Raw genomic sequence first — 16,454 nt, 5'->3', positions numbered from 1 at the left:
TCTCCTCACTTTGGGTTTTCTAGTTGGTGTGTGTTGTGGGTTTTTTTTTTAACCATGGAAGCTGAGATCATTGATTTAAGATCTTCTTTTCTAATATAGACATTAAGGGCTATTAATTTCCCTTTCTGTACTATGTTAGTGGCATCCCGTAAACACTGATATGTTGTGTTTTCAATTTCAATCAGTTTAAAATACCTTCTAATTTACTTTTTGACATCTTCTTTGACCAAGGGTATTTAGAAGTATATTTTTTAGCTTCCAACTCTTTGGGGATTATCCAGATATCTTGCTGTTATTGATTTCTTCATTCTGTGGTAGTCGAGAACATACTTTGTATGACTTGAACTCTTTTAAAAGAGTTTTTAAAGCTGGGAGAGAGAGAGAGATGAAAGCACGTTTTTATACAATAATAATCATCTAAACATCAGCGTGTGTGGCTGTACTTGTAGGATGTTGGGTGGCTCTCCTTGAGGGTACTGTTTTCTCTTTGAAGGATGAGTGACTTGAGGTCATTAGCAAGAAGGATTCTTTTAGGAAACTTGAGGGAGGCATAGCCATCTCGCAGAACGGGAAAGTGAATTTATTAGGGAATTAGGCAGCACTGACCAGCAGAGTTGGGGGCCCACATGAGACCTGTGGTCATAAATGTCAAGAGAGCACAATTGGCCTCTTTCAGTTTCCCCCCAGCATCGTCCAGTCCCTAGTGCAGCTGGTGGAGGAAGTTGGTGTTTTGCCAGGCTCACACAGCACAGGGAAAGATGTTTGCAAGCAAAGGATTGTAGTGTGGGGCTATGGCCTCTAAGGACAGAAGAAAGGACACGAGAGGGTCGGAAATTCATAATAAGGGAAATACAGTAGGGTTGATGGAACAGAGGTCTCCGAGGGCAGGGCACCCCTGGAGGCGAAGCATGGAGACTAGAGCCAAGCCGGGTCCTGGGGGTCAGTGTGGGATGCCTTGAGATCCAGGTCTCAGAGGTTGCACGGATGAACCACATGAAGGGGACAGGGAAATCTTGTTGGTGTGAAGGAGGTCAAGGGACTGGGAAGCCAAGACACTGGATGGATCCTGCACGTAGCTACTGACCTCCTCAGAGATGAGGAGGGAAGAAAACACTGACCAACGTGCTGGCCTCAGGGTCTGCACCCTCTGCTGTTACTGTCCTGAAATTCTTGATTTTTTTTTAAACACTTGTCCCGCATCTTCATTTTGCATTGGGCCCCGCAAATTATGCAGCAAGTCGATGAAGGGGTACTTAGGGTGGCTTGGAGAAAGTCTGTTGCTCATAGCAGTCATTCCCCAATTTTTCACATTAGAATGCCCTGGGGATCTTCAAAAAAAAAATGTGCTGATGCCTGGCTCCATCCCCAGACATCGTGATTTAACTGTGCTGGGGTGTTACCCAAGCGTTGGGAGATTTAAAAGCTCTCTGATTCCAATGTGCAGCAAAGGTTGGGGAACATTGGGTTACATAAGAGGAGAGTCAATTGGTTCTAAGTGACACAATCTTCAAAAAAGAGCTAGGGGTTTTTGAGAGAAAGGAGGAGAAAAGTTTCAAAAATGGCACAGGTTACAGTCCCCTCCCCCCTCCTAGATGTCCAGCCCTAATCCCCAGAACTGTGGATGTCCCTCTGTATGGCAAAAGGGACTTTGCAAATGTGATTAAATTGAGGATCTTGAGACGGGAAGATATCCCTGGATTATCTTGCTGGGCACAATGTAATCCCAAATCTCCTTATTAGCGGTAAGCAGGAAGGTCAGAGGCAGAAGGAGATATAAGATAAAAGCAGCGAGAGGGAGGGAGGGAAGGAGACTGAGCTGATTTGAAGATGCTCCCATTGCTGGCTTTGAAGATGGAGGAAGGGGCCAGGGACCCAGGGATGCAGGAAACCTCCAGAAACTGGAAAAAAAGCAAGGAAATGAGTTATCCTCTGGAGGCTTCAGAAAGAACACAGCTCTGTTGATGTCTTGATTTTAGGGCTTCGAACCTCCAGAATTGTAAGTTGATCAATTTGTGTTGTCTTAAACCATTAAATCTGTGGTAATTTGTTACAGCAGCAATCAGAAACTAATACAGTTAACACGGAGGATTCTCCCCTTACCTCCAGGATGGAGTGAAAACACCCCTCACTTGTACCCAGTGTGGCATCACACAAAGGATTTGAATTGTGAACAAATCTTAAGAAAATACTGGTTTAGAAAAAACTTTGATACCTTCCTGAGGGTTGAGGAGAAATGAATGAAGGGGAAAAAGCTGCTTGACACCATCTGACTCATGACCTGGTTGGTGGATCTGAGCAGAAGTAGGCTCTTTTGTCATACCCAAATTCCCACCATCTAAACGGTCGTATTCAGAAGTTATGGGTTCTGGTGTTTTTTTTAAACCTTTTTGATCCCCTTCACCATTCCTGCCTTCCCCTCTGGCAACCACCAATCTGTTCTTTTTTTTCAATTGCACGTACAAGATCCTACAGTATTTTTCTTTCTCGTTCTGATTTATGTCACTTAGCCTAATGCCCCCAAGTTCACCCATATTGTCACAAACTCAGTAATAGGATTTCCTTCTTTTTTTGTGGCTGAATGATCTTCCACTGTATGTACACCACATCTTTATCCATTCTTCTATTAATGGACACTTAGATTGTTTCCATGTCTTTGCTATTGTAATTAATGCTGCTATGAACATGGGAGTGCACGCATCTCTTTGAGATAATGTTTTCATTTCCTTTAGATGAATACCCAGGAGTAGAATTGCTGAATCACATGACAGTACTATTTTTAATTTTTAAATGAACCTCTGTACTTTTTTCCATAGTGGCTGCACCAATTTACATCCCCACCAATAGTCTGTAAGGGTTCCCTCTTCTCCACATCCTCTCCAGCATTTGTTATCTCTTGTCTTTTTGATAATAGACATCCTAACAGGTGAGGGGTGATATCTCATGTCTTTCATTTGCATTTTCCTGATAATCAGTGATGTTGAGCACATTTTCATGTACCCATTGGTCATTCGTATATCTTTTTTTGGAAAAATGACCATTCAGGTATTTTGACCATTTAAAAATTGGATTATTTGTTTTTTGCTATTGAGTCGTATGAGTTCTTTATGTATTTTTGGATATTAACCCCTTATAAGCTAACGGTTTCCAAATTTTTTTTCCACCTTGTAGGTTGTCTTTTCGTTTTGTTGATGGTTTATTTTGCAGTGCAGAAGCTTTTAAGTTTGAAACAAGTCCCACTTTTTGTTGTTGTTGCTTTGTGCTCTAGGTTTCAAATCCATCAAAATCATTGTCAAGAACCATGTCAAGGAGCTTTTCCCCTACATTTTCTTCTAGGAGTTTTATGCTTTCTAGTCTTACATTTAAGTCTTTAATTCACTTGGAGTTAATTTTTGTGAGTGGTGTTACGATAGGAGTTTAGTTTCTTTTTTCCTTTTTAAACATGTGAATAATGAATTTTCCTAGCACCATGTATTGAAGAGAATGTCTTTTCTATGCATGGGTGAGAGAGCTATTCTTGAGACTACCATAGTGTCTGTCCCTTTGGAATCCTGGAATTGCTTTCTGGCCTCTATGTTCACAGTGACATAAAAAGGGGTGCTGTTTATTGCAAACATTGCTGACTTGGAGCAAGACATTCTCCCGCAGATGTGGTATGAATCAGTTCAGTGTGGTGTCTTGAAAGGCTGGGCTCCGTGCCTGAATTGACTGTGCCCATGCTAGGCTGGAGAAGGGTTTTGGGGAGGTCGGGGGTCTTTAGTACCATCAGGCTGGTGAAGCACCAGCGCTGAGAAATGCGGATCTAAGAGCCCTTAGCCCTGTTCTTGGGACCCACATCACTGCTGGTTCTAGAACAGTATGGCCAAGGCTGGGGAAAACCAGCCGTTTTTGTGCATTTCTAGTGAGTATGTAACGTAGTATTACTTCCTTGGAGAGGAATTAGGCCCTATCTATTGAAATTTAAAATATACGTCTCTTCCTGGAGGGAAACTGTTGGGGGAATTTATCCTACAGATAACCTCCTGCGTGTGTGAAATGACGCCAGACAGGAATGTTCTTGAAAAGCAGCTCCCAGCCAAGTTGTTGCAAAGGTCACAGGTTATCCAGTAAGATGATAATGGTGGTAAATTATTTAAAGTGATACATTTTAACCTGTTTATCATCATTGGAAAGGTACAAGTGTTTAAATTATATTTGAACACTTTTTGTATGGCTTTCTCTGTAAACCTCAGCAATTCTTCTGGGCCCCTTTGTTTATGTAATAATTGGTGGTAGACAGTGCCCTCTGCTGGCCTGGTGGCTACACTTCATGGCATGTTTATCTGTTTCCTGTGCCTGTCGTATATAGCAAAGTACCCAAAACTGCATGGCTTTAAACAGCAGGGATTTATTTTCTCACAGTTCCGGAGGCCAGAAGACCTGTATCAAGGTGTTGTCAGGGCCACACTCCCTCTCAAAGCTCTAGCAAAGAATCCTTGTGGCCTCTTGCAGCTTCTGGTTGTTGGCAGCACTCCGTGGAGTTCCTTGGCTGGCAGCATCACTCCCATCTCTGCCTGCATCCTCACGTGACCTTCTTCCCTATGTGTCTCTGTGTGTCCTCTCCCCTTCTCCTGAGGACACTAGTCATTGGATTTGGGACCTGCCCTCACCCAGTATGACCTCATCTTAACTAATTACATCTGCCAAGACCCTATTTCCATATAGACTCACATTCTGAGGTAGTGGGTGGACATGAATTTTGTGGGGACATCATCCAACCTACTACTAACCTTTAAACTTTCTGTTGTTTCATTTCAGTCAGTATAATCAATGAATTATTCCCGACTTGTTTATCGTAAGTAAGGATTCTTGCCTACATGTATAACATGTAGCTTTCTTTTGCTATAATTTGCTCTTATAGTCATACTTTTTTCTATCATCATAGAAATTATATAGGATATCTTTACTGTTTTTTGTTATCTGGCATTAGGGAACTACAGAGAACTTGATTGGATTGTTAACTGTCTTTTCCTTCCCTCCCTTCCTGGCTTTTTAAAGAATAAGAGCTAATCTTTATTGCGTTCCTGCTCTCAGCATTTAATACTGCAACCCCTTTTATTATAAGGTGAGGCTTGTATACTGTAGAGCCAAGCTTGGGGGACTCCTTTGGAAAGCAGACTTGAAAGCGCCCAGAGAGCCACACTGATGTCCTCTCACAGCCGTCTCACTGCTTTCTGCTCCTCTCTGTTTCAGCTGCTGGTGGGTACATCCAGGTATCAGTGGCCTATAGAAGAGAAGATTGTTTAGCAATCATTTTCCAGAGACATTATATTCCTTGCGAAAGAATCTTTGTGCTGCTGTCAAAAGATATATTTATGCTCTGCTATTTAGCAACTCTTTTTCTTTGAACCTTCTCTTAAAAAAAAAAGAGCCTTATTAAGAGATAATTCACATACTGAATAATTCACATACATTTAAAGCACACTGGTTGTTCATATGTTCACAGAACGGTGCAACCATCACCACAATTTTAGAACAGTTTCATGAGCCCCCAGATACCCCGTACCCATTGGTAGTTACATCCATTCCCCCTGAGCCCTAGGCAACCACTAACCTAATTTCTGTCTGTAGACGTGCCTATTCGGAACATTTCCTATGAATGGAATCATAAGATACATACTCTTTTGTGACCAGCTTCTTTCACTTAACATTATGTTTCAAGGTTTATTTGTGTTGTGGTATCTCATTGGCTTTTGAACTTCACATTTAGCAAATCTGATTTTTGATGGGATTTTATACTGAAATTTTAGTTCATAGAAATATTTATCTCTAAAGGTATTAATTGAACACAGTAAAATTGATACAATAAAGGCATTATAGACTTTATGGCTTTAGAAATCAGTTTTTTAAAACTATAAATAACTATAAATATGGTCAAATTTTCAGAATTTTAACTAATTAAAACATTTCAATATTCTATTTTGCTCATCTATACTTAACTTATTTTACATTTTTAACTTAATTTAAAAAATTTGTTTTAAAGTGATAAGAAATTGCTGACTTAAAATATATTTTTTGAAAGATCAAATTTCTGAAGCTGTAGAAGTCTTCAATACCTTAAGTAATTTATATCTAAATAGAATTTTACAGATAGATTCCCATTACCAATTTTAATTTTAAAATTAAAGCTGTGTATTTAAAATTAAACTTATTGCTGCACAGCGGATTACTCAAACTTCGTGGTTTAAATCAAGAAACATTTGTTTTCCCAGTTTCTGTAGATCAGGAATTTGGGAGTGGCTTAGCTGGGCAGTTCTGGCTCAAGGCTCGTGAGGTTACAGTCAAGATGTCAGCTGGGGCTGCAGCCTTAAAGGCTTGACTGCAGCTGGAGGATCCCTTCCAAGATGATTGACTCATATGGCCTTTGGTTGGAGGCTTCAGTTCTTAGCCAAGTGGACCTTTCCATAGGCTGCTTGGGCATCCTCAAGATGTGGCTGCTGGCTTCTTCCAGAGCAAGTGATCCAGGGGTCAGTGAGAAAGACAGAAGCCAAATTGTCTTTTAATGACTTAGTTTCGTAAGTTACATACCATTACTTTGCTATGTCTGTTGGTCACACAGGCCAGTTCTGGTCTAATGTGGGAGAAGACTACAAAAGGTGTGAATAGGAGGCAGGCATCATGGGACGGTCTTGGCTGGCTACTACGAGCTGGAAAGTCATCTGACTCCCCAGACTGACAGTTATTCCCAGAATAATCTGAAGTCAGTCATCAGGTAAAGATTAGGTCAACACTGGCCTTTTTTTTTTTTTTAAACATTTGAACATCTGAACTTAAAGAATACTGCATGGACCATATGAAAATATATTTTATACGTGTGTGTGTTGATGACAGATTGAAGTCATAGTAATCATAGTTCAGGCACACAGAATGGGGTTGGGCAGCCATTGAGAATCAGGACTCAGATACATCCCTGCACCACTGAGAACTGAAACTTTCTGAACTGTACCAAACCCAAGGATACATCTGCTAGCTGCAACCTTGTGGTCTCAAGGTTTCCCCTCGCAACTTTGTAACTATATCAGACCCCAACCAATCCCTGTTTAACAAGCACCTTTTTTTTTTTTTTTCCGGCTCCAATCAGAATCCTTGACAAACGACTTATGTAACTGGGGCCTTACTTTTTTTGCCTTTATAAGCTTCTATTTTGTAGTCCAGTGGCCCACAGTTCAAGTACTTCTTGAATCTGTGTCTCCTGGCAGCAGTCCTAACAAACCCCAAATTAATGCCTCTTTATTTCCATCAGGTCTTTGTTTCTGAGATTTTGGTTTACAGTGTGTGTTTGTGTGTATGTATATTTTATTTTTTCTAATTAAAAAAATTTATTTATTTGGCTGTGCCGGGTTTTCGTTGCAGCACGCGGGATCTTTGTTGCGGCATGGGGGATCTTTTTAGTTGTGGCATGCAGGATCTAGTTCCCTGACCAGGGATCTAACCCTTGCCCCCTGCATCGGAGCATGGAGTCTTAACCATTGGACCACCACGGAAGTTCCTGTGTATGTATATTTTTAAAGTTTGTGCATTTAAAGCAAAACTTCAACTTTTGAAAACGAGTTTAAAATTGTATACTAGCAATCCCTAGTCAATCTTATAAATTGAATCCTGAAGAATTATAGAGTTAGTACTGTGATATCTGCACATGCTTGAGGAAAGACTGCATCATTATTTTGAAATAAAACTATGTTGTCTAGTATGGTAGTAACCAACCACAACGTGGTTATCAAACACTTGAAATCGAGCTAGTCTAAATTGAGATGAGCCATAAATGTTAAAATTTCAAAGACTTAGTACACAAAATTATAAATTATCTCACCAATTTTCATACTCATTACATGTTGCAGTGATGATATTTTGATTGTGTTGTGTTAAATAAAATGTTAACACTAATTTCATCCATTTTTTAAAAAATTTTAATGCGGCTACTATAAAATTAAGTTACATGTGCTTACATTTATGGCTCACATTCTCTTTCGTTTTGAGGGAGCTGATTTGAAATGGAAAAATCTGATGGAATTTAAAATCTATTTGCAATACCATAAGAAAACATTCATCTCTGAATAAAAACAAAAGCTACTCGATTTAAAGGATAGATTGTTCCCTTGAGCTATGAGTTAAAGAGATCGAATGTTGGGAAATCTGGTTAATGGTGAGAACAGACAATTTTTGGAAATGGGGAAAAAGTCTCCTGTTTATTACTACCTACTTGAGCAAATAAAGTTTCTCATCAATGATAACTCTAAAAAATTTGAAGAGATCATCTTAAAAAAGTCATCTTCATAGACAACAAATTTATGGTTACCAAAGAGCAAAGGGGAAGGGATAAATTAGGAGTTTGGGATTAACATATGCACTACTATATGTAAAATAGATAACCAACAAGGACTTGCTGTATAGCACAGGGAACTATACTCGATATTTTGTAATAGCCTGTAAGGGAAAAGAATCTGAAAAATATAAATGTATATGTATGTATAAGTGAATCGCTTTGCTATACACCTGAAACTAACACAACATTGTAAATCAACTACACTTCAATTAAGAAAAAAAAAAAAGAAGAAAGCCTTAAAAAAAAAAAGTCATCTTGATCAAGAATTGCCTGTATATAGTTGGTCCTTACTATTCGTGGATTTCTATCTGTGAATTTGTCCAATCCATCCTCAAGGTGCTGTCACAGTCATCTGCAGACGTGCGCAGAGTGGTCAAAATACGAGTCGGCCAACATTCAGGCTCCCAGCTGAGGTCAGAAAACAGGACATTCTGCCTTCTTGTTTCTTCTCCCGCCCTTTAAATAAGTGTCCTTATTGCGGTTTAGTTAGTGCCATATTTTTTGCCTTTTTGTTGTTGCTTTTGCTCTTTGAAATGGCCCAAGCACAGAGCTGAAGTGCTGTCTAGTGTCCCCTAAGTACAAGGGCTTTGATGCGTCTTATGGAGAAAATACTTCTGTTAAACATTTTTTTTTTTTTTTTTGCTGAAGTGCACAGCATGCGGGGATTTTAGTTCCCTGACCAGGGATCGAACCCCGGCCCACTGCAGTGAAAGCATGGAGTCCTAACCACTAGACCACCAGGGAATTCCCAGAAAATACCTGTATTAGAAAAGCTTTGTTCAGGCATGAGTCTGTCAGGGAGGAACAATAATTTCCCCTCCGCTCTTCTGAGTTCTTAGCTGATACCCTTGTAATAAAAGAACCATAGGAGAAGAACGGACAGAAGTTTATTAACATGTCTACCTCATGTATACAAGGGAGATACGTAGGGAAAAATGAGTAAGAATTCAGAATTAAATACCATCTTATAAGGAAAGGGGAGATGGATATAGGCCTCTTAGGGCAGAGTAAGTGGTTTTTAGGAAAGATGAAGGGGCCCTTAGGAGACGAGATGGGAGGTATGATAGTTGGTGACAGTGTTTCTCTGGGTGTGGTGTCCACTTCCATTCTCTTCTCCTGTGATAAGAGTCAATCTTCCCAGCTGATGACACTCCTGCGGAGGAGACTGATGACATTTTGGAGGGTCTGTCTGGATAAGGGGCGTTCACAGAAAGCCTGTTCCCACATTTGCTGTTTACAGCGCCTACAGCTCCAAATAGTCAATATACCCATATGGCATAGTTTGGGATGGCATGTTCTGAAGCCCTACAGACATACTTTGGAGTGGCATATTCTGCTACCTTCAAGTTTTAGTGCTGTTAGGCTGTGAGTTCAACGTTGAATCAACAAAAAGTTACAACCAGGAAAAAGAAGGGGAAATTTGCCGATTTGTGCATGAGGCCGTTCTGGAAAGTGCTCAGGTAAAACCTGTAGTGTGTATCGATGCTAAGGAAAAGATGGAAAGGTGGCTCAACTCGTGAATTTACAAGATGACGACTCTTTTTTTTTTTTTTTATATTACACACAGTAGGTGCTCAAAACATGCTACCCCACCCAGTTCTCTGGGGCTTTGGTCAGTCTGAGGACTTAGTTCTCACTGATCCTTATTCAAGGACATTCTGTCATCTTTTTGATCATCCAACTTACTTGGCATAAATTCCAGCTAAATATATAATTTCCTTCCTGGGAAAAGTTTTTATCATTTCTTCTTTTTCAGGTACATCACTTCTTTCTCCCTGCATACTCATGGGGAAATATCTGTTGAGTGTCTTAGTGGGAGTTGTGTGTGTTTTAATGTGGAAAAGATAACCGTGGTTAAAGCATAACCACAAAACCCTTATCTAACCTTAAAAAGATGAGCAGTTGCTAACCAAATATCGAGCCAGCATTTAACTTTCCACAATTGTCTCATTTAAAAATATTTTATTTGCCATAAGATCCAAATATGGTACATTCATCGCAATTGCTTAAATCTCTTAAGCTATGTTTCCAGCTGCCATTTTTGTTTTTTTGTAGCAGTTTAGTTTTTGAAGACAGCAGGTGGTTGGTCCTGAGAAGCAAGTTTAGAGCTTTGAGATGCATACAGTCAGAGATATTTAACACTTGACCAAATATATGATGCTGGTCTAAAATATTTTTACAATCAGAAAAAAAGATTTTTAGGGACTTCCCTGGTGGCACAGTGGTTAAGAATCTGCCTGCCAGTGCAGGGGACATGGGTTTGATCCCTGGTCCGGGAAGATCCCACATGCCACGGAGCAACTAAGCCAACGTGCCACAACTACTGAGCCCACGTGCCACAACTACTGAGCCCACATGCCACAACTACTGAAGTCCACATGCCTAGAGCCTGTGCTTCGCAGCAAGAGAAGCCACCGCAATGAGAAGTCCGTGCACCACAATGAAGAGTAGCCCCCGTTCACCGCAACTAGAGAAAGCCCGCATGCAGCAACCAAGACCCAACGCAGCCAAAAATAAATAAATTAATTTAAAAAAAGATTTTTATAATTATGATAGATGGTTGCTACTTTAAGCCACTAAGTATTGGGGTGGTTTGTTACATAACAATAGTTGATTTGTAGAATGACTTTTCCCTTTCTGGCTTCTGTAGTTACAGGAAGGTCCGCAGAAGGAGGTTGGAGGGAATTCTAAGGGCTAGTCCACTGGGTCCACCACAGTCACCCTTTCCTTCCTGATTTGTGAAACTTTTTATATTATTAAGGATATTAACTCCTATTTTTGAGGCTATAACTGCTTTCTCCAGTGTTTCGTCTGTATCTTCTTTGGTTTAGGCAGCTTCCTTCATACGTAGACACCCGCAACATGTACGTGCACTAAATCAGTCTTTTGCTTTGTATCCATAGTTTCTTGTCCAGCTCCCATTTCTTGCAGTTCTGCTATGCAAATGTCCTCTTGTCATCTGCCAATATTCCTTCCAAAAATTCACCTAAATCTTTTAGGAACTCAGTCTCCAAAGAATCTTTTTAAAATCTTGGGTCATGAATTTTTCAAAGTCAGGTGACTCCCCAACAGGCAAAACTCAAGGGAGTTTCCGGTCAGTGGGCAGTGGGGACCACGCATCCTCTCATCTTACCTCCCTCATATCTGTCAGAAAGTGATCATATTGTAAAACTTTTACACTCTTTTTTTTTAATTTATTTTTTGGAAGTATAGTTGAATTACAGTGCTGTGTTAATTTCTGCTGTACAGCGAAGTGACTCAGTTGTACACATACATACATTCTTTTTCATATTCTTTTCCATCATGGTTTATCACAGGATATTGAATAGAGTTCCCTGTGCTATACAGTAGGACCTCGTTGGTCATCCATTCCATACATACCAGTTTGCATCTGGTAATCCCAACCTCCCGCTCCTACTCTCTCCCACCCCCGTTTATTTTTTCTTAAGCCTTACTCAAGGACTAGTGTAATTACTATTGGCTCAACTGTTTTACCTTACTTAGATAAGCTTAATAAAAGTATTCTTCTAGCAAAATTGGCTAATTAGTGCAGAGTTCTCTGATTAATGGTTCATATTTAGCAAAGAGTTTATGGGTATTTGAAAACAGTCTATTCCTTTTACTGTTATGTAAGGAAACCTGTTCCCCTGTCATCCTGGCTTCAGTAACTATTACTACATGACACTCTTGTTTCATAAATACCTCTCTCCACCCCTTCCTCCTTCATCCCACAGGTTTGTTTTAAAATCAAAGACATGCTGTTTTCTCCTAAATATCCAATATACCTCTAAAAGATAAGGACTCTTCTTTTTTTATATTTACAAAAATTTTTTTTAATAATTGTTTTAATAGATTTATTTATTTTTATTTATTTATTTTTGACTGCGTTGGGTCTTCGTTGTTGCACACGGGCTTTCTCTAGTTGTGGCGAGCAGGGGCTGCTCTTCGCTGCAGTGCGCCGGCTTCTGGTTGCGGTGGCTGTCTAGGCGCGTGGGCTTCAGTAGTTGTGGCACACGGACTCAGTAGTTGTGGCATGCAGGCTCTAGAGCGCAGGCTCAGTTAGTTGTGGCGCATGGGTTCAGTTGCCTCACAGTATGTGGGACCTTCTGGGACCAGGGATCAAACACGTGTCCCTTGCGTTGGCAGGTGGATTCTTAACCACTGAGCCACCAGGGAAGTCCCAAGGACTCATCTTAAAAATACAATGATCACACCCAAAGTTAGTAATTTCTCTGTATTGATTATTCAGTCAGTGCTTAAATTTTCTTGATTGTCTCAATCATTTTAGAGTTGTGTTCAAACCAGGATTTAATCCAAGTTCATATAATCACATTGTGCTTCATCTATATGTCTCTTAAGTCTCTTTAACCTATGGCTCTCCTGTCCTACCACCCCAACTTAAAAAAAAAAAAAAAAAAGAGGGCTTCCCTGATGGCGCAGTGGTTGAGAGTCCGCCTGCCGATGCAGGGGACACGGGTTGGTGTCCCGGTCCGGGAAGATCCCACATGCCGCGGAGCGGCTGGGCCTGTGAGCCATGGCCGCTGAGCCTGCGCGTCTGGAGCCTGTGCTCCGCAACGGGAGAGGCCACAACAGTGAGAGGCCCTCATACCACCAAAAAAAAAAAAAAAAAAGAGAGAAACATGTCATTTGTCCTGTAGAATTTCCCACATTCTGGAGGTTGCCGATTGCTGCTCTTAGTATTCTTTGGCTTCCTTTATTTTCTGTAAACTAATAGTTCTGTATGTATAGGCATAATCAGGTTCAGGTTAAATTATTTAGTCTGACTCCTTCAAATATATATGTACTTCCATCAGGAGTAACATGATATCTGGTTATCTCTTTTCATGATTTATGATTGGGACATCTTAACTTAGAATATACCCCCTGAATCTTCAGTAGGTAATGAACCAGACAGCCCATAATTTCAGCCCCCTTGCAGGTAGAGCACACACACACTAACTCTCCTGGCTTGCCTGCACACTCACACACCACGGCTTTCTCACGCCCGGAGAAGTAACAACAGGGCAACAGGAGGACCCAAGGGAAGGGTGGCCTGGATGGGGCTCCAGGTGATAGAATAAGAGCAACAGACTCAGATGTGGGTGTGTGGACTGACGAACAAAGTAAAAACACATGGAACTGGAAGGAAAGGAGCCCCATCTTGAGATGTTTCGTACAACCATATTGAAGTAAACTTTTTCTAAACTGTGCTTCAAACCAGCCAAGCAATAAATACTAATTTTACCAGTTGATTCATGCAGATTTGGTTTTCATTAAATATATGAATTTATCTTCTCTTCCTCCAACTCATTATAGTCCGTACTTTATAAAGGTTAATGGACAACCCTTGCAATAGCTTAAAGAATTATTTTCCATAATTTCCTACAGAATGAGGAGTACAGAGTTTCCTAATACAACAGGGAAGTAAGATTTTAGACATGAAAGATTATCTTTATATTGAAACTCATTAGGGAAAAAGTCTTGTGGCCAAATACAGCCGGATGTGAACTAGTAATTTAAATAATTTATCAATGATATGTCATAATGTAATTATGGCTAAATATTATTTTATTTCATTTAATCCTCAGCTCTGTGAGATGAGTCTTATTGCTCCCATTTTATAGATGAGAAAATTGAAAAGTAGGAGTTAAATTACTCATCTGTGAGTATGTTTTAGATGAAACATTTTAATCTTTCATATAGTAGTACTTTCTTACTTGATCTCATTCTGTAGAATAACTGCTTTAAATGTTTTCAAGGAGTAAACATAGTTAAAAATCAAATTCACTCTTAAAAGATAGATTCCCCACATTTGGAGAAATTAAGGAGATGGATATAAGCCTAGAAAAAAACTCAGAGGAGTTCCAAAAAAGCTGACCAGCGGAAGCAGTCCTGTGATCGGTACATGGCTTGCGAGGTGATTACTTGAAGAAGAGAAACTTATTTGTATTGAAAAGTACGGTTATTGTGACATCTGGCTAACACTCTCCAATCATATTCTCTCCTTCTTCCTTTCATTAATAGAAACTCATTTAGGTTTTTATCATGGAGATTTTTCTAATGTATATAAAACCAGAGACAAAGGGGAACGTGGGGTTCGTTATATACCAACGACTTTTACCAGTTGTCAACTCATGACCAATGTTTCCTTCATTTCCTCACCTATTTAATCTTCCTTTTAACTGAATTAAAAAAAGTTTTGACATATAATTCACATACCATATAACTTCACTCATTTGGAGTATACAATTCAATGGCTTTTAGTATATTCACAGACATTCACAGATATCACCACAGTCAACTTGAGAACATTTTTATAACATCGGAAAGAAACCCTGTACCGGTATCAGTCACTCCCCATCTCCCGCTAATTGCACAAGCCCTAGGCAGCCACCAATCTACTCTCTGTCTCGATAGATTTGCTTATTTTGGACACAGTACAAACGAAACGGTACAATACGTACTCTTTTGTGACTGGCTTCTTTCACTTAGCCTAATGTTTTCAAGGTCTGTCCATGTTGTAGCATGTATCAGTACTTGGTTCCTTTTTATTGTCAAATAATATCCCATACCATGGATATCACATTTTATTCATTCAACTCTTGGAGTTGATGCTTGGAGTTATTTCTACTATTTTTTTTTTTGCGGTACGCGGGCCTCTCATTGTTGTGGCCTCTCCCGTTGCGGAGCACAGGCTCTGGACGCGCAGGCTCAGCGGCCATGGCTCACGGGCCCAGCCGCTCCGTGGCATGTGGGATCTTCCCGGACCGGGGCACGAACCCGTGTCCCCTGCATCGGCAGGCGGACTCTCAACCACTGTGCCACCAGGGAAGCCCTATTTCTACTTTTTGATTTTTTCGAATAATGCCACCATGAACCTTTATGTACAAGTTTTTGTGTGGATGTATGTTTTGATTTTACTTGGGTATATACCTAGGACTGGAATTACTGGGTCATTGGGTGATTCTAGGTTTAGCTACGTGAGGAGCTACCAAATTGTGTTCCACAGAAGCTGCACCATTTTACTTTCCAACCAGCAGAGTATGAGGGTTCCAAATTCTCTGCATGCTCACCAACACATGTTATTGTCTGTCTTGTTTTGTTTTTTTTTTTTGCGGTATGCGGGCCTGTCACTGATGTGGCCTCTCCCGTTGCGGAGCACAGGCTCCGAACACGCAGGCTCAGCGGCCATGGCTCACGGGCCCAGCCGCTCCACGGCATGTGGGATCTTCCCGGACCGGGACACGAACCCATGTCCCCTGCATTGGCAGGTGGACTCTCAACCACTGCGCCACCAGGGAAGCCCTATTGTCTGTCATTTTATTCTAGCCACCCTATGGGTATGAAGTGGTATCTCATTGTGGTTTTTGGATTTGCGTTTCCCTATGGCTAATAACTTTGAGCGTGTTTGCATGTGCTAATTGGCCATTTGTATATCTCCTTTGGAGAAACATCTATGCACATCCTTTTTTTTTTACACTTTTTTTTAATTTAAATTTTTATTTTTTTGGCTGTGCTGCATGGCGTGCGGGATCTTACTTCCCCAAACAGGATTGAACCCAGGCCCTTGGCAGTGAGAGCACAGAGTCGTAACCACTGGACCATCAGGGAAGTCCCAGAAATGCAACAGATTTCTGTATATTAATCTTGTATCCTGTAACCTTGCTGAGTTCGTTTATTAGTTCTAACAGATGTGGGGTAGAGGCTTTAGGGCTGTCTGCATAGAGTATCTTGTTATCTGCAAATAGTGCCAGTTTTACCTCTTCCCTTCCAATCTGGATACCTTTTACTTCTTTTTCTCCTCTGCCCCTTTTTTGTAAGGACACCTGTGGTGGCATATAGGGCCCACTTGGATAATCCAGGATAAGCTCTTCCTCTTGAGATCTTTAGTTTAATCGCATCTTTTGCCACATAAGGTAATACGCAGTCTGGGAATATGGACGTGAATGTACCTCTGGAGGGGCATTTTTAAGCCTGTCACAGAGGTTTGTGAAATAAACCAAACAGAAAAGTTCATATGTAATTCTCTGTTGCTAGCATAAGAAGACAAATCCAGTAGCTTAGCTCCAAGGGTCGGGGTAAGTTTCTACTTTGT

Source organism: Stenella coeruleoalba, assembly GCF_951394435.1.
Source record: "Stenella coeruleoalba genome assembly, chromosome: 5".
NCBI lineage: Eukaryota > Metazoa > Chordata > Mammalia > Artiodactyla > Delphinidae > Stenella > Stenella coeruleoalba.
The sequence above is the reverse complement of the archived record's forward strand: the minus strand, read 5'-3'. Positions refer to the sequence as shown.